The sequence below is a fragment of the Lonchura striata genome, chromosome 15, assembly GCF_046129695.1.
Source record: "Lonchura striata isolate bLonStr1 chromosome 15, bLonStr1.mat, whole genome shotgun sequence".
Taxonomy (NCBI): domain Eukaryota; kingdom Metazoa; phylum Chordata; class Aves; order Passeriformes; family Estrildidae; genus Lonchura; species Lonchura striata.
This window is the reverse complement of record NC_134617.1, coordinates 3805438-3831136: the sequence shown is the minus strand read 5'-3', so window position 1 is coordinate 3831136 and position 25699 is coordinate 3805438. Positions and strand designations below refer to the sequence as shown.

At 44.3% G+C, this 25699-nt stretch overlaps 1 protein-coding gene across 12 annotated transcripts in view; it reads right to left on the bottom strand.

The window, feature by feature from the left end:
- EBF1 (EBF transcription factor 1) overlaps nt 1–25699 on the bottom strand; it is a 268667-nt gene that overhangs the window by 223361 nt on the left and 19607 nt on the right. The gene's annotated exons all lie outside the window — the stretch shown is intronic.

The window sequence follows — 25699 nt, the reverse complement described above, 5'->3', positions numbered from 1 at the left end:
CCCCTCCTCAGCTGGATTTGGGGAGAAAATATAATGAAAGACTCATGGGTGGAGATAAGGACAGGGAGAGATCACTCAGCAATTACTGTCACAGGCAAAACAGACTCAACTTGGGGAAATTAGCTTAATTTATTGCCACTCAAGAAAGAGTAGGGTAATTAGAAGTAAAACCAAATCTTGAAACACCTTAAAACACTTTCCTCGCTTCTTCCTAGGCTCAGTTTCACTTCCATTTTTCTCTACCTCCAGCAAAACAGGGGGACAGGGAATGGGGGCTGCACTCCATCACACATCATCTCTGCTGCTCCTTCCTCCTCAGGGAAGGATCCCTCACACCCCTCCCCTGCTCCAACGTGGCTTTCCTCCCATGGCAAACAATCCTCCAGGAGCTTCCCTGGTGTGAGTCCTTGCCATGGGCTGCTCCCATGGAGTTCTTTGCAAACTGCTGCAGCATGGATCCCTTCCCATGGGGCACAGTCCTTCAGAACAGGCTGCTCCAGTGGTCACAGATCTGTGATCCTGCCAGGAACCAGCTCCTGTGTGGGTTCCTCTCTCCATGGATCCACAAACCCTGCCAGGACCCTGCCCCAGTGTGGGCTCCTCTCTCCATGGATCCACAAATCCTGCCAGGACCCTGCTCCAATGTGGGCTCCTCTCTCCATAGATCCACAAATCCTGCCAGGACCCTGCTCCAGCACAGGCTTCCCTGAGGATCTCAGTGTCCTTGAGCATCCCCCTGCCTCACCATGGACCTACAGGGGAATCTCTGCTGCAGCACCTGGAGCACCTCCTCCTCCTCCTCAACCACCACCCAGGGCTGTTCCTCTCACACCTTCTCACTCCTCTCTCCAGGCTGCAGCAATACTGGGATTTTTTTCACTTTCCTTTCTTATCCCAGAGGTGCCACCACCATCTCTGCTGGGCTCAGCCTTGGCCAGTGGTGGGGCCATCCTGGAGCCTCTGGCCTTGGCTCTGTCAGACACAGGGGAAGCTTCTGGCAGCTTCTCACAGAAGCCACCCCAAAACCCCGCTGCTACCAACCCCATCTTCCACGCAAACCCCATACAAAGGATAAGATATGAGTGAGTTTATACCACATCTGCATTTTTATAGCCCAAATGGATCTCTGTGTGTCTCTGCACAGCTCTTTCTGTATACATGGGTGTCAAAATATTGGCACTTAGAGTAAAATTTATAAATTGTCCAACCAGCCCAGATTATCTTCAGCAGGTTGTTTTTTTTTTTTTAATCAAGAGCTTTTACAGGAAATATTAGTAAAGGGTCAATTCCCTTCCATCCACCAAGTGACACTTTTGAATAACTGTGTTATGCACAGCGCCTTAAGAAGACTTATAGGACTGTCACAATATTTAACTACTCATTTTTGCTTGCATGATTGTGGTTGATATGACCACAGAATACTGATCTATCCAAAAGAGAAAAATTATAGAGTGGAACAGTGGGATTTATGAATGAGATATCTTTGGCTGCAAAGCAGTCCCATTTATAGCACTCAGCCACCACAAAACTGCTGTGTAATTGGAAGAGAAATTTTTCCCATGTACTGAAGCTGTAGTTGAACTGCCAAACAATGAGAGACAGCCTTGTCTGAATTAAAGGAGTCACATACCTGATTTTTCTCCCACTCATTTAGAAACAGACCTTATTTCCCATCCCCGCTCCTCTTGTGCTGAGACTGGGGATAGGAAAGCTGTGCTCTGCGCGTGCCAGAGCCAAAAGCTGATTCCATTTAAGCATCATATCAGAATAAATATGTGGACAAATCAGCAGGACTAGTCAGAGCTTCCAATTTTAACTTCCTGAGTATCTGCATGTGAAAACTGCTATTTTCCCAAGGAGGCACACGGGCTTTTGTTACAATTATTTATTTGTGTTGTGACAGGCCAAGGAAGCCACAGCGAGGGCCCTGTAATGTGAGAGGACACAGAGCCACAGCGCTGCCCCAGGATGCTGGGGAGGTGGGCAGAGGCTCCCAGGATGGATTGGTGCCCCCAGGAAGGATGGATGTTTGCCCATGAGAAGGCACCAGGCAAGTCCCTGCCAGGCTCACACAGGTTCTGGGGCTGTACAAGTCTTGTGACTGCAAAGCCAACAGGTTAAACCCCCCATGGCAGAGCCCACAGCACTGCACAGACAGAAGGACACTCTGAGATCCCCCTCATGTGCAGACCCACAGGGCAGCCCCCAGGGTGCCAGGCAGGGCAGGTGCCCTCCCTAAAAGCAGCAGCTTGAGGCCAGGGATGAAGAAACCATGAAACAAGGGAACTCCTTAGAAAAACAGCAACTTCAAGTCCTCTCCTCCATAGGGTAAAGTCCTCCTGAGCATTGGATTGGGCACATCCCATGGGGTCAGCACAGTGCCACCCCTGTGGAGCCAGCAGGACGAGCTGCTCTGCCATCACTCCAGTGTGAGCCCTTCCTCCTTCCCATCCTCTCCCTCCTCCCTTGGGTGACCCCTGCCCTGGAGCAACACAGAATTGTGCCTGGCCAAGTTTCCCCTCCCTGCCCAGGGCCACTGCAAGTTCCACAAGAGCCACACAGCAGCACAAGACAGTGGTCTTACACAGATTTTTGCAGAAGGAAAGTTCTCGGACAATCCTGTCCATGTAAAGTCCATCTGACCACAGACACTGCTGAGGATACTCTGCATGACCCTCAGATCACAGCCTCACACAACTCAAAACTGGGTACCCCAGAAATCCAAAAACCTTGATGCTGCTCTGGTAATTCAGGACAACATTCCCCACCAGTGATAAAAGGGAAGGTTCAGAACAGCTTTTCCAACTGCCAGAGTGTTGGGACAATTTACATTTTCTCTTTTCACATCATCCACAGTGAAAATCAAAATACCAAAGTACAGATGTAACACATAACAGGTTTCATAGTTTGCCAAGAGTTCTCTAATCCATTACAAATTCCCTTTAACAACAGGATTTCTTCTATGTTTGCATTTGAACTGTGGGTGATTAAACAACAAGCAGAAGAAAATTAATATGTTAAATTCAAAGCCACAGAAAAATAGATAATCTATTATCCAGTGACAATCCCAGGAATCCCTGAGTTTCCAGGAACAAAAGCTGCAACTCACTCAGGCTTAGGTCTTAGCAGAATTAACATTGCTCAATAGCAAGTACTGATTGTGGGGGTTTTTACTAACCTACAATACAGAACTTGGCTAATACTTAAACAAATAAATAAACCTTATTTATATTTAAAGAAGGGGGGAAAAATGGAGAGAGGTCAGATGTGCCACAGAAAGAAACGAATGCTATGGATTCAGAACCACATCTGAAAACCTCTTCCAGGTCCCCAGAGACCACCACAGGATGCTGCTCCCAGCCAGGAAAATTGGAAATGTGAACAATGACTCTGGATTTTCTGTTAAAATTCATTGGGTTTATTACTTGGTTGTGTTTTTCCAAAGGACACTTTGCACACAGAAACCCCAGTGCAGGCTCAGGGTGCCAAAAGCTCTCCCTCTCCTGTTTAGCAGCACAAATTGATACCATAACAGAGTTTCAAGGACCTGGCTGAGATCCTCCTGACAGAATGAAAGGATTTTCCTCGGGGCAATGACACCATGACCAGACCTCACTGATGGCAGCACAGTTCATGGGCAACGTGGATAGACAAGGACCTGAAGGAGCTCAGATGCTGGCAGAAGTGATGCCAAGTATTTATTTGGGAAAAAAGCCAACAAACCAAATATGGCTTTTAAAGTGCTCCTGGAATCTCTGCCTCTAGAGTCCCCTTTCCTTGGAGCAAGAGCAGTTTTCCCTTACTCCAGAGGGATGGGATGGGGAAAAGCAGACAGGACGCCACCAATCCCCCTGCCCACAGCAATGGGCTCCAGATGCATTCTGCTGTTGGCTGAAAAGGAGCTGGAGACAGGGATTTGCCCCTGGTAGGAGCAGGGAACCCAAATTCCCTGGGCAGGAGGAGACAGTGGCACCTCATACATGTTAGGGGCAGAGGCTTCTCTCACATTGCACTGCTGAAAGGGAAATACACAAAGACAGGGCTTAATCAGCCTGTGGACAATTAATGTTACCATTGGATCAGCCTCATTTCTCCCATTGGAGCTCACCCATGGCAGGGAGGCACAGAACTGGCAGCCACAGCAACAACCTCCCTGTATTGACATACCTGTCCCTTGAATGCCCTGTTGGTGTCCCTGTGAGAAAGGACTCAGTAAAACACTGCAAATTAATGATATAAGCAGCAGAATACATTCTGCATGGTTTAAACAAAAAAATTGTCTCAGATGGGGAGACACAAAATAACAATATAAAGGCAGAATGAAGCATTTTGATCTGCTGAATGCCTTTATAAATATTTGAGTATCATTTATTTATGTTTTCCTTCTTTTCATTGTAAAGCAAGGTTTTCTGACAAAAGCCCTCATTCGGAAAACACTGTGCTTTATTATTTAACTTCCTAAAAGCAACATCAAAGGCTTGAGTTTAAAGCTTTAAAACAAATGAACTATTTGCAATATTTTAAAGATTTAGAGATGAGAAAAGCAGGAGTTCTCCACAGCTCAGATCTAAAGGCCTCTGTGGTCTGTGCTGGGTAAAGAAGACACAACAGCACTGCCAAACACCAGGGAACAAAATCTCTGACATCCTTTTGCACGCACCAGCTGTAGCATGTGCCCAGTGCTGCCAAAATGCCTCAAGTTCAGTCATTCCTCCTCTCACCATTGCATTTCACCTGCAGCCACCCTCTCTCCTCTTCCAGCCATCCCACCACCGCTGTCAGGACCCCAGAGGGGTGCTGGGTGTCCCCTGAACCACGGGCAGAGGTCCCCAGCAGGGACAGTCGGCACCACTGGCACTGCTCAGACAGGGATCCAGTCCTGTCCTGGCTCTGCCGTGATGCACTCAGAGGGATCCTGCCAGAAGAAAATTGGCCTGTGCTGTGTCTGGCACCTGTACCTGTCATGGGAACATGTGGCTGTTCCTGGCATTCACACACAGGATAACATGACAAATTTCTCCAGCTTTGTAAGGCATCAAGACTAAGTCTGGAAGCTCTGCTGAAAGGAGCTCCCGGTGCTGCCCTGATGGATCAGGTCCTTAAGACAAGGCACAAAAAGTGCCCCCAACCTGCAGCCACCTCTGGAAACATTTCTTTCTCCACACACCAGGACATGGACTCCTGCACCCATCCCACCTCACTCCATCCTCCAGTGAACAAGCTTTGCTCTGCAATCCAGATTGTCACACAAACACAGCCCCTCAAGGCTCTTCATGTGGAGGCAAACACAGCTGAGCCCCAAGGGCCCCCAGTCCCCCTGGAGCCAGAAGCTGAGGCACTGAGCAAGCAGCAGATCTGCTGTTCATCCCTGCTCGCTTCTCTCTGATGCTTAAATCCCTGATGTGCTCAGACACCACATCTCCCCAGTGTCTTTTGTCCCCAGAGCCAGGGCAGGCTGACTGTGCTGCACAAATCCTGATCAGACCCCAGCACCACCCAGAAACACTCACAGCACTCCTCAGCTCTCACAGCTAATAAATGGTCAACAATCAGAATTTGACTTTTGGTAATATTAATCACCACAGCTGCAGTGAGTGTAAATCTGCACAGCTCCACCAGCTTCACTTTTATATATAATAAAAATATAAAACCTTCATTAGGTGTTATGCAGTTTGTAAGAAAATCCCTAAATTAATTTATTCAGGGGGGAAAAAAATTTAATAGAGCATTAACTTTCAAACCTATGCCAAAACCATTTCCTTATTGGTTTGCTCTGAGACAACTTAGTTTAGGTCATACAAACTTTAAATCCCTCAAACACGTTATGAAAATCTTAAATTCACCCAAACTTGCTGAAATTATGCAGGCACCTTTAAAAAAAAAAAAAAAAGCAGTTTGCGTTTTAAAGCAGAATGGACTCAGCCATCCATTAAATATGACAAGGTCTGCATTTTATTTAGACATTGCCATTAATAATGAAATGATGTATGATTTCCATTCCTGCAGTTCTTCCTTCCCTCCACAATCAATTATGCATTTAAGAAAATATTTACTTGTTATAAAACTCTTCTAATTAAGCATTACTGGTATGAGTTTGAACAAATCAGGAGACAATCTCTAAGATGCACAACAGAATATGATACTGTGATTCAAAGAGGTATTTATTCCTGTCTGGTAGAGAGAAAAAATCCTCAGAAGTTAAAGGGATGCAAGGCTCAGTGCAATAGTGCAGATCCCACCAACTTTCTGACCTCGAGAGGCAAATCCTACTTGTGAGAAGGTCCTTGGGGCTACTCGTGTTCCTAAAGCAAATAGAATGTGGCCCAAGCAAACTCACATGGGAAGCTACATGTGAATGTTGAGAAGGTGAGGAAAGACCTTCCCAAAGATTCGGACACTTAGAGGCTGTTCCTGAGCGAAGAACAGGATCCTAAAAATAAATTTAAGAGCAACGGCAGCGCCCAAACTCTCTTGAGACTGCAGAGATCGTTGCTGTCCTGGCGAGCACACACTGGAGCTGGGGGCTGCCCTTGATCCCCACGATGGCATTCACAAACACCAAATTCCCCCTTGCAAACGCAATTCCCTGGTTCCTGAGCTGGCACAAAGGGCTCCTACTGTGGGTAGGAAAAGCCCAGCCGAGCTGTGCAGGTCACCCAGCTGTGCCCCAAAGGCCAGGAACAAGGAGCAAACCCAGGGCATTTGCAGCTCCTCTCTGCTCTCCAGGGCTCTCTGGAAAGCAGAGCACAAACCCCAGCAGGCTCAGGAAAACCTCTCCAGCCATGCCAGGGGAGCAGAGCCCTTCCCAGCCCTGGAGAGGCTGAACGCTGCCTCCAGAGGTGGCTCTGGAGGTAGGAAGGGAAATGGAGAGAAAGTGGCTGGAGGCCAGAAAGCGGCAGCCAAGGAGAGAGCAATTAGGATGCAGGAGCTGCCAGAGATATGGCATCACCAGAGATTTACTGTGCGTACACACCTCCCTCCCTGCTCCCAATGTACTCGCTCTTTCTTTCTGTCCATATACATACAGTAAATCTTCGGTGACTCCTTATCTCCCAGCCTGCTTCTAGATCCTAATTGCTATCTATCTCTGTCTGCCTGCCACTTCCAGGTCTCCCAGCCTCTTCTCTTGCAGCTCCCAGCCCCCCCAGCAGCCTCCCTGCTTTTCTCACCCCCTCCTCATCCTCTGCCTGCAGGCAGGAGGGTTCTACATGGCACTGGGACAGGCAGCCAAAATTTCCAAAACTTCCCTTTCTCAACTAAACACTGCACCCCAAAACATCCAGAAGAATGCTCAGCTCACAGCACAAGGTGCTTGGGCAGGGCTAAGCCATGGGAGAACAGCATGGGAGGAAAACTTGCTCCAGAGGAGCCCAGCTCTGCTCTGCCCCACCAGCCTCTTCTTCCCTGCACCACCCAACCTCCTTCCCTGGGCATCAGCTGGCAGCACTTTCCCAAACCTGGCAGCACCTTCCCAAACCTGGCAGCACCTTCCCAAACCTGGCAGCACTCAGAGGGTGCCTTCCGCAAGCCTCTGCGCGGCACTCGCTCGGTTTCATTTTTATTTACTACTATTCTTTACTACTATTTATTTATTCACTCCTATTTTTATTTCACTTTGAACATGCCCAGCTGTGTCATCTTGGTTTTGCTGAAAATGTAAACAAAAAGGGGAAAAAAAAAAAAAAGCTACATTCAAATGCAGCCTTTCATTGCATGAATACATTTCCCATCCAACACAGCTCCAGTGCTCCCACCCTGGAATTAGAACTTAAAAAAAGGCAACGTCGTCACTGTACAGCACATCTATTCCCCCTTCCAATGTTTTCTTCATTCATGCTATTAATTCTTTTTGAAAAACAAAAAAAAAACAAGCATTTAATAGCTCAGTTTGCTCCTTGCAAAGCAGGAGAGAACAAATAAATATAAACAAAACTAATTTATATTCCATATGGCAACAAACCTGAGTGCCTCTGCTTTTTCCTAGCAAAATGTCATGCCTGCTTTTAGTCTTTGACACAGAATTGGTCACCAATTTTTTTGTTTTGAGCACTGAGTTCAGTTTTTGTCTTGCGAAATGTAACTTTACTCTAGTGATCTCTAAGCCTGAGGCTTTTTGGTTTGGCTTGACAGTAATTATATGAATATTGAGAAAGGGAAGAACGTTCCTTACACTTCATAATTCTACCATGCATCTGTGCTCAGAACAGAGAAAGAATATTTTCTCTTTCACAGAGATGACGATCCAAAAGGAAGATACAGAACATACTGTGCAGAAGAAAACATCCCTGAAGAATCCTGCAAACCACAATGCCAAGGCTGCATTTGTAATTCTGCTTTTGGCTCCTAGCAAGGGAGCAATTAGAGAGGGAGAAGGAAAAGAGAGAGAGAAAAGTGAAAGAGAGAAAAAAGTAAAAGAAAAATAACTACAAAGAAAAAGTGAAAGGGAAAAGTGGAAGAGAAGGAAAAATAAAGGGGAGGGTGAGGAGAATAAGAGAAGGAAATAGGGGAAAGAGGAAAGGAAAAAGGGGAAAGGACTTTGAGAAGGGAAAAGAAAAAGGGGAAAGGAATTGGAGACGGGAAAGGAAAAAGGGGAAAGTGAGATAAGTGGGAGAGGAGAATGAGAAGATGAGAAAGAAAACAGGAGAGTGGAGAGAAAATAGAAGAGATTAACAAAGGGGGAAGAGGCAAGAAACGAAGAGACGAGAGAAAGAAAATAGAAGAAGAAAAGTGAAATATAACTGGAAACAAAAAAAGGGAAAAGACAGGGACAACAAGGAAGGCGGGGGGAAGAGAAGCAGAAAGAAAAAGGAGAGAGGCAGAAGGCAGAGGGGGCAGGAGGGGGTCCCCACAGCATCCCCGAGCCCCCGATGCCAGCCCCGATTCCCGGCCCAACGATGGCAGCGCCCCGGAGCCGCCCGCGCTCCGCACACCCCAATGCAGAGCCCAGCGTGCTCCTAAATTAGCTTTACCATAAATCTTTTAGGCTCTTAAATAAATAAGTAAATAACACTGCTCCCTTTTGCCCTCTTTTCTTTTTTTTTTTTTCCTTTTTTTTTTTTAGCATGTAACTCTTCATCATCCTGAAGCCCTTGGACTTCCCTGACAGCAGTAACAGGAGACGCGTTGAGTCTGAATTTTAAGGGTTTTGGTTGGGTTTTTTTTGTTGTTGTTGTTTTTCCCCTCTCGGCAGCAACTTTCTACTTTCAAACTTTGCACAAGACTTTGGGTTGGTTTGCTTCCCTGCTTCCAAATGACATTATGATTTTAATCAAAACGGACTGGTTTCTGGAGAAGGCCAGAGCAAACTGGGATGGGGAGGCAGCTCGGCTGGGCGGTTTACAGCAGTTCAGAAGAAGGTTTTGTAAACAAACATGGCCCAGAGGTAGAAAAGCAAATACAGTGGGTGAAATTTGGCCTCCTCCAAAGGCGATGGCGCAGCTCAATGGGGCCAGTATTTTCACATCCACACACAACTTTTCCTCCAGCAAACACAAAACCAACAGAGACGCAGGTAATGGAGAAAACAGCTCCAAAACTGCATTATTATTATTACTATTATTGTTGAAACAACTTGATGCTGTCTGGCAATTAAAACACAAGTAATGACTGAGTAGAGGGAGCAAACTCCCTGACAGGTTTTCTGGCTAACAGAGACCTCCTGCCACTGCAATCTGCCCCAAGCACAGGGCAGCAGCGTGGCCCCTGAGCTGGCCCAGAAGGGTCACAGCCCCCCTTGGTGCTGGTCAGGGCTCCTGCATGGCAAAACCTTAGAGAAACCACAGATACAAAAGTTTAGCTTTCTGTTATCCAGCTATTTCACTTGTAAAGCCTGGGGGAAAGAGTGGAAAATAAAGGAGAACTAGACAAGGTTGCAGGCTTGGGTCATTTGGGGCAAATAAGAGTAAATTCCCCTAGAATCAGTGTCAGGGCTCCTCTGGCCACTTCCACAGGCTGTGATCCCAGCAAGGAGCCCAGGCTGGGCTGAGTGTGGCTCTTTTCCAGCACACACAGGCTGGGAAACACACAGGCTCGGAGCCTCTGCACCTGCAGCTCTGTCCCACCACACACAGGCACACCTGAGTGACAGAAGAGAAGATGTTCCCAGGAGGAAGAGATGCACGCTCTTACTAAAAAGGAAAATTTACAGTCCCTCTGCTTGGCTTGAACGTCTCCCATTTATTTTCCACCCCACCTGACTGTGCTCAAACACAGCACCCACCTGATGCTGCTGGGGAAGGGGCCAAACCCTGAGCCCAACAGAGCTCACCCCATGAACAGCCAAGGTGAGAAAGGGCACCCAAAGCAAATCCAGGCCTGAATGTGGACATGGGTGAAGAGAAAAACGAGCAAAGAACTGCCAAAATTGTGATCCAAATGCTGCCAATGCTCCCAGAACCAGCCCAGCGAGCTCCAGCAAATGTGACCATCCCACTCTGCTAAGGGCTGAGCAAGGTGAGCTCTGAACTGAGGTCTGGGCTCCACTGGCAGATGCTTTTGGGACCTCTCCAAGCCAGGGAAGATCCCTCCAGACAGGAAGAACTGCTGGGTGACGGTTTTTGATATTGGGGCCATACCCCATCTACCTTTGTCCCTTCCTTCCTCCAGAAACAGAAGCATCAGATTAAAAAAAAAAAAAAAAAAAATCAAAGGGAAAACATTAATAAATAATAATCAAGATCATCTGCAGTTTTAATGATAAGCTATTTAATGAATTATAAAGTACCTATAACTCAAAGTATGAGACTGTACATTGTCAAAACTGGCATTAAAGTGTATGGAGATAATTAGGCAATAATGACCTCCACAGAGGGCTTTTCCTGGGAATTAATGACCAGTCGGGAGGAGCTGATGGCTCAAGGCACAAGCAAGGGCCATTAACCCCAGCTGGTCATTAATACTCAGGAAATGCCCAGCTCTGAGGCCATTATTGTGAGTATATGACAAAATAAAGGGGGAGCTATTAAGAATATCCGAATTTGTGGGCTGATGGGAAAGGTGAGGCTTGCAGGTACTCGGGTCCATCCCTCAGCCCTGGTACTCCTGCAACTGGGAAGGCTCAGGAGGGCACAAAGGTTGGATCCCTGACACCAGGTCTGGGGGCTCTGCTAGCTGTGAGGTATCTTAGCCACCAGAAAGAGTAAAAAAACTAAACCGAAACAAAAAACCCAAACCAACAAAAAACAAACAAAAAGAAGCCAAAAAAAAAACAAAAACACCGAACAAAACAAAACACCAAAAGTTTTTGTTGAAACTCAATTTTTAAATATTAAATCCTTGTGCTATTTTAGCAGCTGCAGAGCTCAGGTCTCAGGCTCATCTAAGTGGCATGTCGTGTAACAGAAGACACTTTTGGGATCATCACAGCCAAACTCAGCCCCTGGAGCAGCCCTGGGCATTACTGGGAGCAGGACCCCAGCCTCATTTCATCCCAGACCCACAGGCACTTCTTCCAAACTCGCCGTGACTTCAGGGGGAGCTGGAGGAGGAGGAGGAGTGTCACCTTCTGCCGGGACAAAACAAAAGCTGCTGCACAGCTGATCCCCTGTGCAGGACATGCATCCGTCCTGCCACACACGGGACTGGAGCATCAACACAGAGGCAAACACCAAATCCCTCCCGTCTCCAGGAGGGCGCGGAAGAAGGGAAGGGAGAAAGGAAGGGAATTTGGGGAGACAGTCCCCTGGGAGTGATGCCCCGGCTGCCCCTCCCCACTGCAAACAGAGAGGAATGAGCTTGGGCTGCCTCTCCGGGTAATGAAGCCCAGCTGCCCGGCGCTCCCAGCCCCGCTGTCCCTCCGGGAGAAGGGATGCGGGGTTTGCACCTCTGGAAGCTCGGAACCGGCATCTCCATTTCCCCGGCCGGAGAGGGAGGGCCGGGGGTGTCCATCCCCCGGCACAGCGCCCACCCCACCGCAATTATCCAGCCTTGTTCTGAATAACCCCGAAGGGACTTGATGTCCCCCTGAAGTCCCTCCGGTCATTTATTTCCCCCAGTGCCATATTCCTGCTCCGCACACGCAGGGGGTGCCAACCCCGGAGCATTTTGCGCTGTAGGATCACAGCGGATGCAAATTTTCACCTCCGCAAACAAATCCATGATGGTTGTAAATATTTCCAAATTATTCTCCGCAGCGATCGGCTGCACTAATCGCTCTGCTTGTGAGAGCACAGCGGCGATGCTTGTTGGCAAAATAAAGGATCTCTAAGTTTCTTACAGTCTGGAAAGAAAGCCGGAGCAGCTCAGCCGCAGCGTTTATCCTCAACTGTTTACAATCGATCAAAAGGGGGAAAAAAAAAACCATTAAGTATCCCACTGGCAATGCGGAGTTCCCAACAATTGTACATTAAAACCCGCTATTGCTCAGCATAGGAAAATCACTACATCAGGAAAATTAGTGCTTGTTAGTACATGTAATATTCAGAACCACGAGGAGAATAAAAGCAGCAATGCAGAAACTGTTATCAGCAGAGGGAAAATTATTCAAGTATGCATTTGAGTAATTCTGCATTTTAATTTAACCCTTTGAAACATTAATCAAACCATGGCTAATTATAGGAATTAAGGAATTAAACGATGGAATCTTCTAAAAGATATTATTTAAAAGGCAGTTTATACAATTACTTGTATAGATGTTTGCTTTAAAGAGGGAAACATTTCTACTGTAATGAAAAGGGTCTTAGAAAATTAAATTAACAAGAGGGGACCAGGCTGATATGAAACTAAATTAGCATCAAATGCAAATTACAGGGTACTTAATGGTAGAAACAGGTGCAGAGCAGGTCCCTAAATGAGATAAATGAATAAAACATCCCTCTGCACAAATGTGGAAGCTGACACAAAGTCAATGATATGAATAATTCAGCAGCCTCAACACTGCTGTTGAGGTCAGCTTTCCTTGACCTTTGAAACAGGAAGTAAAATTCTGTCCAAATTTGAGTGACTGGAAATGCAGCAGTTATTTATTGGGGAGGGGGGAATAGAATAAAATTAAATTAAAAAGAAAACAAACAGAAAATCCAGATTAAAAAAGAAAACCAACAAAAACAACGCCAGCAAAAATACAAATCCATGTGTGAAATGTATATAACATACATGAGAGATTTTAGGTCACGGTATGATCTAAACATGTTCAGAACTAAATTGTTTCATCTTTCAGAAAATAATTTGGTTGTGCTAAAGGGGATATTAATAGAGTCAAAGTCATTGCATCCCAGACATTAAAGAAATCAAATCATTTATAAGTAGCTGCTCAAAGCTCAGTGATCAGTCATGTTTTTTGCAATAAACTTTTATGAACAACAGAAAGATTTCTTGACTTTTATACCTAAGCTAACAATTTAGTCACTATTGCATTTCAAACATTGAGAAGTCACAATTTAAACTATAAACCAACCTAACAACAATGTGTAGAGAAACACAATGTGCAGGAGTGTGAGAGAACCTTGAAAGCAGAAAATACACATGGAAGTTATACTGATATCTTAAAAATTACATAAACCCTAGAAATAAATCCTTGCATCCCAAATAATGAATATTTTTTCTTAAAGAGACATAAATAAGAAGCAGCTGCCTTAAAGCCGACGGAATATCTTCAAATTTACATCCTTATAACTAAGTAAAGATTTCTGTGCCTTTCCTATGACAAAATACTCAGCTAAAAGCATAGCTCATGTAATTTCTGACTACATTTATAGTCCTAATTTTATATTGAATTTGGCACTAAAACAGGTTAATAAGGTATGACAAATAACTAATTTCTCCAAACTGGGAGAAAGAAAGAACATCACCCCTGCAGCTTCTCTTCTAGGGCAACAAAAAATATTAAGATAACATAAATTATCTCTCTCTTCCTTTTGTTGCATTAATCTCTCTTTACCTGCTTACCTGTCAGCTGCAGAGCTTGTGTCTGATATAGTAATTTGGATTGATTTCTATTAATTAATTTTATTTTCTCTGTTTTAGGCAGGGGAAGGCAGGATTGGGACTGCAAGGATGCACCTCTGCCTCCAGAAACTTTGGTGAGGAGTTCAGCCAGCCCCAGCAGCAGCCAGCAGCCACCCTGGAGATGCATATTAATGAGAAAAACAAAATAAAAACCCAGCCCTGCTGTGTCCTAATCCCTTGTGGCCCAGGCAGCAGGGGCAGTTTGGGGGCTGAGCTCGGGCTCTGCTCAGCTCTGGGGTTTCTGTGCAAAGTGGCTCCCTCCAAACGCCAGCTCTGAGAACCCAGCTGGTTCTCATTTCCAAACAAGCAGCTTCTCTATCCCCAAGTGCTAAAGAAAATAATCCCAGCAATCCATGACTACACGCTTTCACAGGGACAGCAGTGAGAATTTGATTGTAGAGATAATTAAAGTCATTCCTGAAACTTGCAAGGAAAAGAAACCAAAGGGGAGAAGAGGGGGCCAACAGGGACAACGATGCTCATGTTTAGCTTGTGTTTAAACTGAATGAAGTTTGGAGAAGTGGGGACACACACACAATTTTAGGGGAATTTGTTTTCCTGAAAATTCTCTCTTCTTCACCCTAAAGAAGATGTAATAGACTGTGGCAAGTAGGAAGATTACGATGAGGTTTGGAGCCTGGCTGTTCCTAATTTGGCAAGAGTATCCAGAGGGAAATGCTTTCACATTCTGGTAAACTTGAATAAAATTACATACAGCCACTTCGATTAGAAGGGTTTAAAGGGAAATGATACCATAAAAGCAATAAACCCAACTGCTATCTGCTTCAAACACTGAAAACATCTTTTTAAAATTAATGTTTTCTGCAGCCCTGCCATGAGTTAGATCTGAAATAATTTTAATATTAACAACACTCAGGAGCAGGTCAGTCTAGAGCCAATCACACAACTGCATTAGTCTTCTACATCTTTCCAAATGTCCTCTGCATCTTTCCAAAACAGTGGAGTAATTTACACCACTCCAGCTGGTGCAAATCAGCAGGGTGTCCCTGGCATCAGGAGAGATGGGAAGCACTGGCCTCACTGAAAAATAATCACAATGATGACTATTAAAAGGAGGAAAAAAAAAAAGAAAAAAAGAGCTACACCAAAACCTAAACAACAAAAATAAAAGCTTGCTCCCAGCAAAGCTAAATTGTACAACCCCCATGTCACACATCTGCTCTGACCCTGAAATGGGTGTGAAATTCAGAGATGGAGAGAAAGAGTTTAAAGCACTTGTAATCTCTCCGTCTGCACTATCTGCCTTGAGCAGGAAGGAGGGATCTGCTCAATGAGAGCTATTCAGGGCCTCTCAATTAACCTGATTAGTTCAGCACGCTGCCCTCATGAATGACACCTTATCTTGGAAATGAAGGGAAAAAACTTCCTTCCTTCTGGAGACACAGGCGACCCCTAAAGCCAGCCCAGCAGTGCCCAGGGCAGCTCCCCATCACCCCGGGAGCTGCTTTGGGGTGGCAGGGCCCGGGCAGGGAGGGGATCCCCTCTTTGGGGCCCATCCAGGCACAGGATGGGATTTGTGGTGGGGGGACCCTCCTGGGGCGGCCGCAGGTACCACGACCCCCGGGGATGCTGCGGAGCATCCGAGTCTGGAGCTCGTTTCATAGGTGACAGATTAATGAGCAATAACTGGGTTACCATGGCAAAAAGCATTCCCAAAATTCTCTTTTGTTTCCCTGAGAATTGTCTCCCTATTTTTTCCCCCCCTCCGAATCATGCCGCTCTGCAATAACACAAATATTAACTAACGGCGTTGTTATTCTTTCAAGTGCGAATGTCAACAAGGCTGATTGTTAGACACAAGCTCCAAGGATTAATCAGGGAAAATAGGTATCTCAATTACAGTTATAATGCTGAAAACTCAAATTTATGAATGGCCAGCCAACTTTGAAGACATTTATTAGGGAAATTCCGATGACTTCAAAAGTATTAATGTACTAATGAAACATTAGGGCATGATGTATTAATGCTCTTGTAATTGCTGACAAATTGAGTTACCATTGTCACAGCAGGGCAATCCTTCAAGAAAAAAAAAAATTGAAAGTTCCTCTCTCCTGCCACGTGGTACATGACAGATGACAATTTACATACACATAATGGGGTTCAGCAAGAAGTTTTCCTCCTACACCACAGTACAGTTTATTCCATTTTTCAGAATGCCAGAGCTATTATGGAGCTCACTGTGCTTTAAAAGAAAGAAGCCTAGGGATTGTCTTCCTAAACAGCTCCATAGGGAAGAGACTCTCCCATTTTGCATCCCTCACCCAGCAGCCTCAGAGTCCAGCAGGTCCCAGTAACACCAGGCCATGGTACCAAGAGAAAGACCCAAAGATAAGAAAAAAAAGCTTTACAGAGCTGCTTTTAACACATAAACCCCAGCATGACAAATAAATTCTTCCCCAGACCACAGAAAACTCTAGGACACTCATTTGTAACACAGCTGAATTTCCTAATTTTTCTTTAAAACCAGGGTAAATCCTGATCCAAGCTGCAGGTACTTTCCTTCTCCTGCCTGTAAAACCTCCAGAAAGATATTCCAGGGTGTAGACTCCCCTCTGCAGCCAAATCCCAGCTCATGCAGGATTGTGCCAGAGATGTGGAGGCACCTGGAGCAGCTGGGAGGAGAAGCGACCATCAGATCTTAATAGCTCTGAGTGTGGCTAATTTTATTCTTCTTTCAGAGCAAAGAACTTTATAATGAATACATTTTTCCTCTCCTTGTGTCATCTTTCTACAAAATTTGAACTAGGTAAAGTGGTTTTTAACATCCACTTATCAAAGTGACTTAACATCTGGGAAGTCAGCCAATGGTTATGTGGTGATGCAGATGCCAAAAAATCTGACTGAAGGATTATATTGAGGGAGTTTACAGAGGACACCTGACTCAACTGGGTGGAAGTTGATGGTTATCCTTGTCAGGAGAGCCTGAGAGTATAAAAAATAAAAATTAAGGAAAAGTATTGTGCTTTAAATAGCTTATTTTTAATCCATTGTAGACACTGGCTGTATCCTGCACCAGCAACTTTTTCTAAAGGCAGATTTTGGAATCAAAAGATGAATAGTTTGTCAAAGTCCAAAAGGAGATGGAACAGGAAATTATTTTCTTCCTCTGACAGTTGTTGAGGCAACATTAAGAGGGAGATCGTTTTTTGATAGCTTGACACTCACATTGGAATATCAAGTCTTTCTAACATTTAGTTGTATAAAATTAATCAGTTCCAGGGTCACAATGATGTCACACAAGGATGTCTTCTTTTTTAATTAATCTTTGAAAAACGTGACCTAAACATTCACCTAATTGAATTATGTGTTTAGCTGAATGTTTGCAACTCTGATTAGAAAGTCAAGGTGAGAGGAGCACTAGGAAAACCCAAGAAACAAGCAAGCCAATATGACCCTGGCATTGTAGCATAATACATATTTTTTTTTTTTGGTAGCACCATTTTTCATCTCTTTTTAGCCCAGCATGGCACTGGAAGAATTAAAGAAAACAATAAAAGAACAACTGAGTGTACAGGGTAGGATTTACTGGCATTTACTTTTAATTCTATGGTCCTTTGCTCTGTGGCTTATCAGCCCTATGTCAGCCCTTTTTCCTCCTTTATATTTCATGAGGGGACCCACATGCTGGTACTGAGAGACAGAGCCCAAGTGTCTATAAGCTTTTTGTCAGGTAAAAAGAGAAGAAAAAGGAAAGGAACAAGAGGAAAAGCAAAGCTAAGAGGCATCTATTAGATGTCACTAGGCTTTTGTATTCATGTCAATGATTCAGGATTAGAGTATTTGAAATAATCTTATTGAGAGAACTCAAAAGCCCCACAGAGGGAAAGCCTGCTCGGTAGCATATGGCAGAGCAGCAGACAATATCTTATTAAGGATGTGTTAGCTAACACCATTACTTTTTATATTACATTACTGAACTCTGGTGCCTCAGCCCGTTAGCGAGATGCCGTAGTTGTGGAATGCCAGATTGGACGTGTTGTTACAAACCCTAAAAGATTTGGCCGGGCCTCCTGGCACGGTGGGGGTGGGGAAGGGGGGGTGGCAGAGGGATGCTGCTCCCTCAGCCCTCCCTGGAGCCCTGGGAAGGGGAAATGATGTCCCCAAAGGAAGGGGACAGCACGCCATTGTAAACGCAGGCGAACCCAATGGGAAGAAATGCTGATGTCTGACTCAATTCAGAAGGCTGAATGATTTCTCTATTATAACTATGCTAAAATACATCTATATACTATATAAAAGGAGGATACTAAAACAACATACTACTTTCTCTGACTCTAACACAACTTGTGACCCTCTCTCGAGGGTCCAGCCACAGGTGGGTTGGATTGGATTGGGTTGGATTGGGTTGGGTTGGCCACCAGGCTCAAACAATCCTCACCAGAATCCAACCAAGCACTCACCTCAGGTAAACAATTCTCCAAACACATTCCACATAGGAAAAAAAAAGAAGAAATAGAAATTGCTTTCTCTTTCATTTCTCTCTGTGCACCTCTATGAAAAATCCTGAGAGGGAGAGAAATGTGCTTGCCACAGCACGCAGTACCCTCACACCCTCCCCACCTCAGGTCACCTCCTCTCTGTGAAAAACACGGGGTACAGAGGGCAGCTGCTGCTCCAGCCCCAACAAAAAATCCCAAACTATTGCCAGGCTCCGCTTCTTGTCAGATGAAGGGAATTTAATTTTGTTATAGTGAATGCTGTTAGTCTAAAAATCTTTCTTTGCTCTTGGACAAAAGCTTGTAATTGGAGAAATAGCTCTTTTTAAAGTTATCTTCATCTGCCTACACCTTTAGAGGCAGCACGAAACCAAAGACAAAACAGCACTGTTCATAGCATTTCAATGATTGCTCTGAAAGGCTCTATATCTGGGTCACCTTACTACAGCCCAGTACATAACTCCAGTGACTTGATAGAAAGCCTTTCAATAACTAATTTCATATCTTTCACATATTAACAGCAACAGAAAATTCATATTCACATTTCCTATTTCCAACGCCGTTCTTAAAAAGTGGATAGAAAATTATTCGTTTCACTTTAAAACTTAAAAAACCTCTAAAATACTGTCCCTAGCAAAAAAAGTAAACACCTAGTTGATACTGTAATATATTCTGATCACAAACTACCTATGCAAAGTTGCTAATGTGACACAGTGGGAACTTTGTATGGGTTTTCTGTACTTTTCCAGAACTGTTACAGAAAAAATATCACGATGTGACAGGGAATGAGGAAAATTCATACCAACATTTCCCACTACTACTACAGAGACTTTCTGCCTTCTGAGGACAGTGTTAAAACCTTTTCTAGAAACTTAGTCATGATTTGCACAGTAACCTACAAGTGTTTCTTACTTTCTTTCAACTTTATTAGTTAGATGTCGTATTAAAATTAAATACTTCCAGCAGGCAGAAGTGCCTGTGAATTTAACATAGTTATTTAAATAATTGTGGCCAATTACTTATAGGAATATGTTTTGGTGGCTGGAACATGAAAACATTTATGAAAACTCACATGAAGAAAAGTAGTCACACATCTCAGCTCCTGCAGAATAAAGCTTGGGTTGTGTTTTCATCCAGTAAACACTGGGATAGAGCTGAGATACATTTTTCATGTTCAGAGGAATTTTAGCTAATCTACATTAAAACTGAGGATGATCTTTGCAAATACATTTCCCCATTGCTCTTATTCATGTATGCATTCCCACTGCGACAGCAAATATGGAAATAAATCAGGTGTTAAGATGGGAGAGGAAATTTATCCACTCCACAAACTATGTGTGTATATATATGCATATGAGAAAAAGACAGTTGTTTTTTTTTCTCCCCCCAGAAATCACCACTCTTGAGAGAAAAAGCTGGCACTGAGCTGCATGGAGCCAGGGAGCCCACTGTGCCCATCACATCCTCCCTGCTGCAGGACATGCTTTGAAGGAGGAGTTCACATTAAGAAATCAATAAGTACGAAGAGCACATTTGAAGTTTTGTGACAAGAAACAAAGGGATGGATCCCCCTGCCAGGCCCTGGGCTCCTACTGAGGCCAGAGCTTTCCTGGTGCTGCAGGAGGTCACTGCACCAAAATTTTTAAAGCATCTCCAACCTCAAATTCCCAAATCCTGACACCAGAACAGAGCAGCAGAATAATCCATGAGGTCTCAGTTAGATTCGTTTGCACAAGAAAATTCACAGGGTCTTCAGGATTGACTTTGTGGACTAAAACAAACTAATTCAGTCTCCTAAAATTGTTAACCCTTGCTGAGCAGGAGATTTTCAGGAAGGGATTTACTGACATGGAGAGGCTGCAGGGCCAGCACATCCCACGTGTGCACTCAAGTGACAGCTGGCCAAGCCCATGGCTGTGGGTGAGCAGTCAAATGCCAAAAGCAGCAATCTTGTCTTCAGTTCCCCTCATCCCCAGGACATTCAACACAGTGTTTTAGTCTCCCTAGAAAAATCTCAATTTTCACTCTGCATCAGGAGAACCTTTTTTCTTCAGGAGTGGGATCATCTCCCTGCTTAGAAATTACAGGGCATTCAGCACAATGGGTCTGCTTTGCAATAGAACCCTCTGCTACATCACCAATGAAAAACAGTAAATAGTAATAATCAAGCATAAGACCACAGTTAACTAAAGCCCCAAATACTAGCTGTGAATTCAAAAGGCATCACTGAGAAGCAAGTAACTATTAGAGTAGTGTGAAATGTTTGCAGTGAAACCCAAAACCACATAAGGCTTGCCTGGTTTGGGATTTAATAACAAACTGAAAACTCAGAACAGGTTTGCTGAGAAACTCTTCTGAGTGAAGCTCAGACCAAATTAAGGTTTTGCATAATACTTCTGAAATCACACAAAAATTCTTATACTTGGAGGCAGAGAGAAGAGTAATCAAACAAACAATAAGCAGAAGCTGGTTTGACCCTGACCAAGTTCATTCAGCCCCAAGAGCAAAATAAAGGAATTTATAAGCAGCAGTGATATGTGCCAACCCCAACAGGCTGAAACCAAGAGATTTTTGCAAGAGTCCTTGCAAAGTTACCCCCAGCTCTAGTGATTTCATCACCAGAAAAAGGCTGACACCACACGCATGAGGAGCACTCGTAGAGAGGAAAGCATGCAAGGCTGAATCTCAGTGTGAGAAGCATCTACTGATCAGTCTCCCATTTATCTCACAACAGCTCAAAATGCCTTTGGTTGCCTATGTCATGTGGGAAATGTTCTGGGTAATGCTTCTCAGCTGCATCAATCACAACCAAATCCTGGAGGATGTGTGTTTGGGTCCCTCCCCTCTCAGAAATGTGTGGGCTCAGAGGCTCCCGGAGCTCGCATGAAGCGCTCGGGGCCAACTTCTGTCTCTGAACACCCTGCTCAGAGGCCCAGGGGGTTTAGGCAGCAGCACAGCCTGAGAAGACAGCCTGGGAGACATCTCTGTGCAGTGCTGGGGTAGCTCTGTCACCCAGCTTCTGCTCCTCTGACTCCTCCCTGATGCATCAATAGCTCCCATCTAGCTCAGGAAGGGGCACAGCAATGGTTGGGGTGGGGGAGAGGGGGGAGCTTTCCAGCACAAAATTCCAGATAACAGCCAAATAGTCACAGCCAGGGACATTTTGCACCTAGGATGTCGCTCAGAGTGCTCCATGCCTGCCCTCCTGCTCCTTCTGTGTGGAAAACCCACCCAAGGAGCCAGCAGTGATGAGACCCCCAGGCTCCCACAGCCCGTCCCTGGTGGGAGCAAGGGGGGAGACAGAGCTGCCCCTGACTCCACAGCCAGGTCCTGGTACTGACATGGTCAGGGGGACAAGGATAGAAGCAGTACAGGGCAGGAAGTGCCCAGGGGCCACTGCCAGGGCACCTGGCATCTCCTGCCACTTTGCTGTGACGTGCCCAGGTCCCTGCAGGCTGGTGGGGATCAGCTGCACTGATTCCATCCCCTGCAGCAAAGCATCCCCCAGCAGCTCCCTCTCAGCAAAACCCACCTCATCCCCTCCCCTGGAGGGCAGGTTCTGCCTGCATCTCCTTCCCCCTCTCTCCAGACATGGAAAGCTACTGCAAAATGCATTATTTGCCACATCTACTTAAGCAGTGTGTTTGTGGGGAGGATGCAGGGAGTGTGATACACTCCTCCCAGTCACTTTTCCACCTGCCTGGTATTTAGGATGAAAAGATGATCAGGCTTGTAAAATACAATCCACTACCTGATGACTTGTAAAGCAGTAAAACAGAGGTAATGAGTTTTTCATGTCCTTGCACAGTGAAATTCTACCCACAAACATAAAACTTTTCAGGTTACAGGCAGAAAGATTTCAAACCCATCTGTAGGTGAGTTGGCTGGGTGTGCTGGGACAGGTTACAGAGAGCCCAGATGAGCATCCTGCACGTGTTGGAAGCACAGAGGCCTTTCAGACACTGGCAGGAGGTCATGCATTAAAATGTATTTTGGTATCATCTGATATCAAGGTATGGGAAATATTACAAGTTCTAATCCATGAGTCCCCACCCCTGCTCCATGGACAAGAGCTGTGAGGGCACTGCAAAGGCACAAAGCTCCTCATTGCTCCCAAACTGCATCCAAAATGCCACATGAAGACCTTCAGTGTGTTACCAGAGCAGGGCCAGGAGAAGCCCTGGCCATCCCCTGCCACCAAGGGTCACAGAGTCCCTCCCAGGGGAGCTCCAGCACGAAGCCCCTTGACTTCTACCTCACCTAAAGATTATCAATCCAAAAGTGGCCAGATTCTCACTACAGGTCCTGCCTCTATTGGTAAATATTAGCAAAGCCAATCCCAGGTCACTTTCAGCCTGCTCAAGTACTCTGGGAAGAAGCAAAATCTGGGATGAGCCAGGAACTGCCTGTTTCAGCCCTTTTTCCATGCAATATTTCAAGCAGGATATATACGATATATATGGTATCTGTATTTTCTGCCACTATATTTGGGATTGCAGTGGCTACTCCTATTTTACCAGTCAGTAGGACTCCTATTGACTGGATGCAGCCATAAAAGGTAAAGAAGCCCCAGCAGGCACTGGTAACACCATTAAATATCGGTCCTGACAATGGTAAATTGGGTTTAAAAGTTTGGAACAGAGTGCCAAGAGAGGAGCCTTTTTCCTGAACCAAGGAATAACATAAAGCCCCACTTTCTCCCCTATGTGACTTTTGTCATTATCATCTTTTCTGATTCTTACAAAGCAAACCTAATTAGGAAGCTCTCTCATTAGTCTTCCAGAAAAATTAGCACAGCTTATGCTAATTACTCCTGTAAAATTTAATAAACTCGTTGAAATGGGAATAGTCTAATGAGGTTTTATTTATTGAACTAAGATAACTGTAAGGAAAAAGGTTAGGATACCAGGATATCCAGAATGGTAATAAAACTACAATTTATTCAATTTCTTCACAGGAATTTTATTGCGAACCTTTTAAATTCAAATATGAGTTACAATTTGAAAGTTAAATCAATCTAGAATTTAATTTAATAACAGGAAGTGCTCTGTGTTTTCTTTAAGTGTGATTACAATACAGCCCTGCCACTGCACTCGTAGGAGGAATTGTGCATTTGTATTGTGACAATAATACCCCTTTTAAAATGAGTTCCTGTTCATCAGATCTTCATCTCGGCACATGTAACTGGATTAGCAATAAAATACACAGGCTATGCTAAGAAGATGATACAGACACGCACAGGTTTCCAAGAAACTTCCTTGGGATGACTGCTCTGTAATCATAATAAACTAATTTTGTTCTCCAGAGAAAATTTAAATCACTATTTTATATGAGTATAAATCTCTTTAGGTCCCTTTCACTGCTGTATCTGCTGATACTGTAATAGAGCAAAGTAAAAAACAACTTTATAAAGAAAAAAAGTCATATCCTGTTTCAAACACAACTACAGACTTTCTTTCTTAAAACTCACATTTTCATTAAAGAGAAATATACAATTTGATTTCACATGTATCCAGATTTTGAAGAAGAATACAACACATGTAACTTTGAAGTTGCTGAAGAGCCTTTTCTCCAAGTTCACCAAACCACCACAAAGCCAGAGCCCTCTCTATCCCAAGTCTCTCCAGCCTCATCAAAGAGAATTAATCAATCCCAAATAGTGTTCCAACTTGTCAGAAGAGGATAACATTTCCATGTAAGTACATATGTCAAAAATCCCATGGATAGATTCTGTGTTAAACTCTGTGTTAGGTCAGAGTCTGTGGATTCACAAGATTTGATGCAAGAGTTAGATTAAATCCATAGGCAAAGACTTGATCAGAGCATCAGGCATGTGGGAGTGCTTTAGCCCAAATGGTAAATGAATTCTCTAAGCTCAGTGCAAATAAAAATAACTAAATATGGCTTTGCATATCAGTTGACATAATAGTTTAAAACTGTGTGCATGGAGAAGTGACAATGGAGCACAACCAAACACATGGCCTGACTTGTGCGGGCATTTTAATCACAGAACAGTTTTAAAGGACTCGTTTTCAGGTAAAAAGGCTCCATATAAATCACTTCATCTTTTCCAAACCAAAGGGGACAAGAAAAATGAATAGTATAAATGTCACAAGAAACATCACTAAAGCTACTAACTGTATAAAGCACATACTTGCTTGGCCTAAATTGTTTGAACTAGCCCCAGCCAAGAAAAGGTTTTAAGTACCCTACTGGGACAGATGCGAAGCGGCAACAATAGAAGCCACACTAATGCAATCCAGGTAACACAATCCTGTTTCAAAAACACAGGGAGGGCTAATTACAGTACTGCTGAGTCAAATTTCTTATGCCATTGCAACCCACAGGAACAGGTCAAAATCAAGTGTTATTCAAACCACAGTCATATCAACCTCCTGTATCAAAGTCACAATTTAAAACCAAGTGAAGGACTTAAAAGCTTAACCCATTCACAAGCCAAGTGTGATTCAGTGTGGGTGGTGAGGCAGGGTTTGTATTATCAGCTTTGAATTGTGTTTACCTTGCATTTTAAGAAGAAACTTCAAAACTGGTAACTATTGCATCAATTTATGTAAAGACTGAGGAAAGGATCACTGCTAGGAAGCTAAAGCTGTTTTGTTGGGTTTTTTTTCCTGTACCTATTTTCCTCATTTGCAGGAAGCATGTGATAGCATATCTGGTTTTCAAAATTTAAAATTATTTGCAACTGGCAGTTTTGCATACTAGATAGTTAAACAAATATTTCAGTAAACCTGCCATTAGCATCTTAACATCTCACTTTCCAGTACAATGAAAAATTCATGTGAATTTTGTAGCTTTCATGTTGCTCAAAATGCCACTCTAACACCATGTTTATAGTGTTCAGCTCTGCAGCATGCTTATAAAACACAGCTCTGTACAGGTTTCACTGGGGGGCTTTCCCCCACACACACTTCCTCTGGTGCTACCTGATGCTCAGAGAAGATGAAAATATGCCTAGTTAAAATAGATAGGGATATCTTCTGAGATTTAAACATTCTCAGGATTACTTATTACAGCTAATCAAAACATCTGCTATAAACCTCCAATAAAAGCACTTTCCTACCCAACCCATCCAAGAGCTGGGACGAGCACCAGGCTCTGGACTGCTCTTCAGGGGGGACCCCAACACATCAAACCCAGCTCGCCTTCTTTCATAAAATGGATGCTCTGGCATGGAAGGTTCTCTGAACTTCATACAGCAAACATAACTCAGACAGCAATGCAAGGAGATGCTCTGTGCCCTCAGCCCTGTGTTTTTGGGGTCCCCTATTCACAGC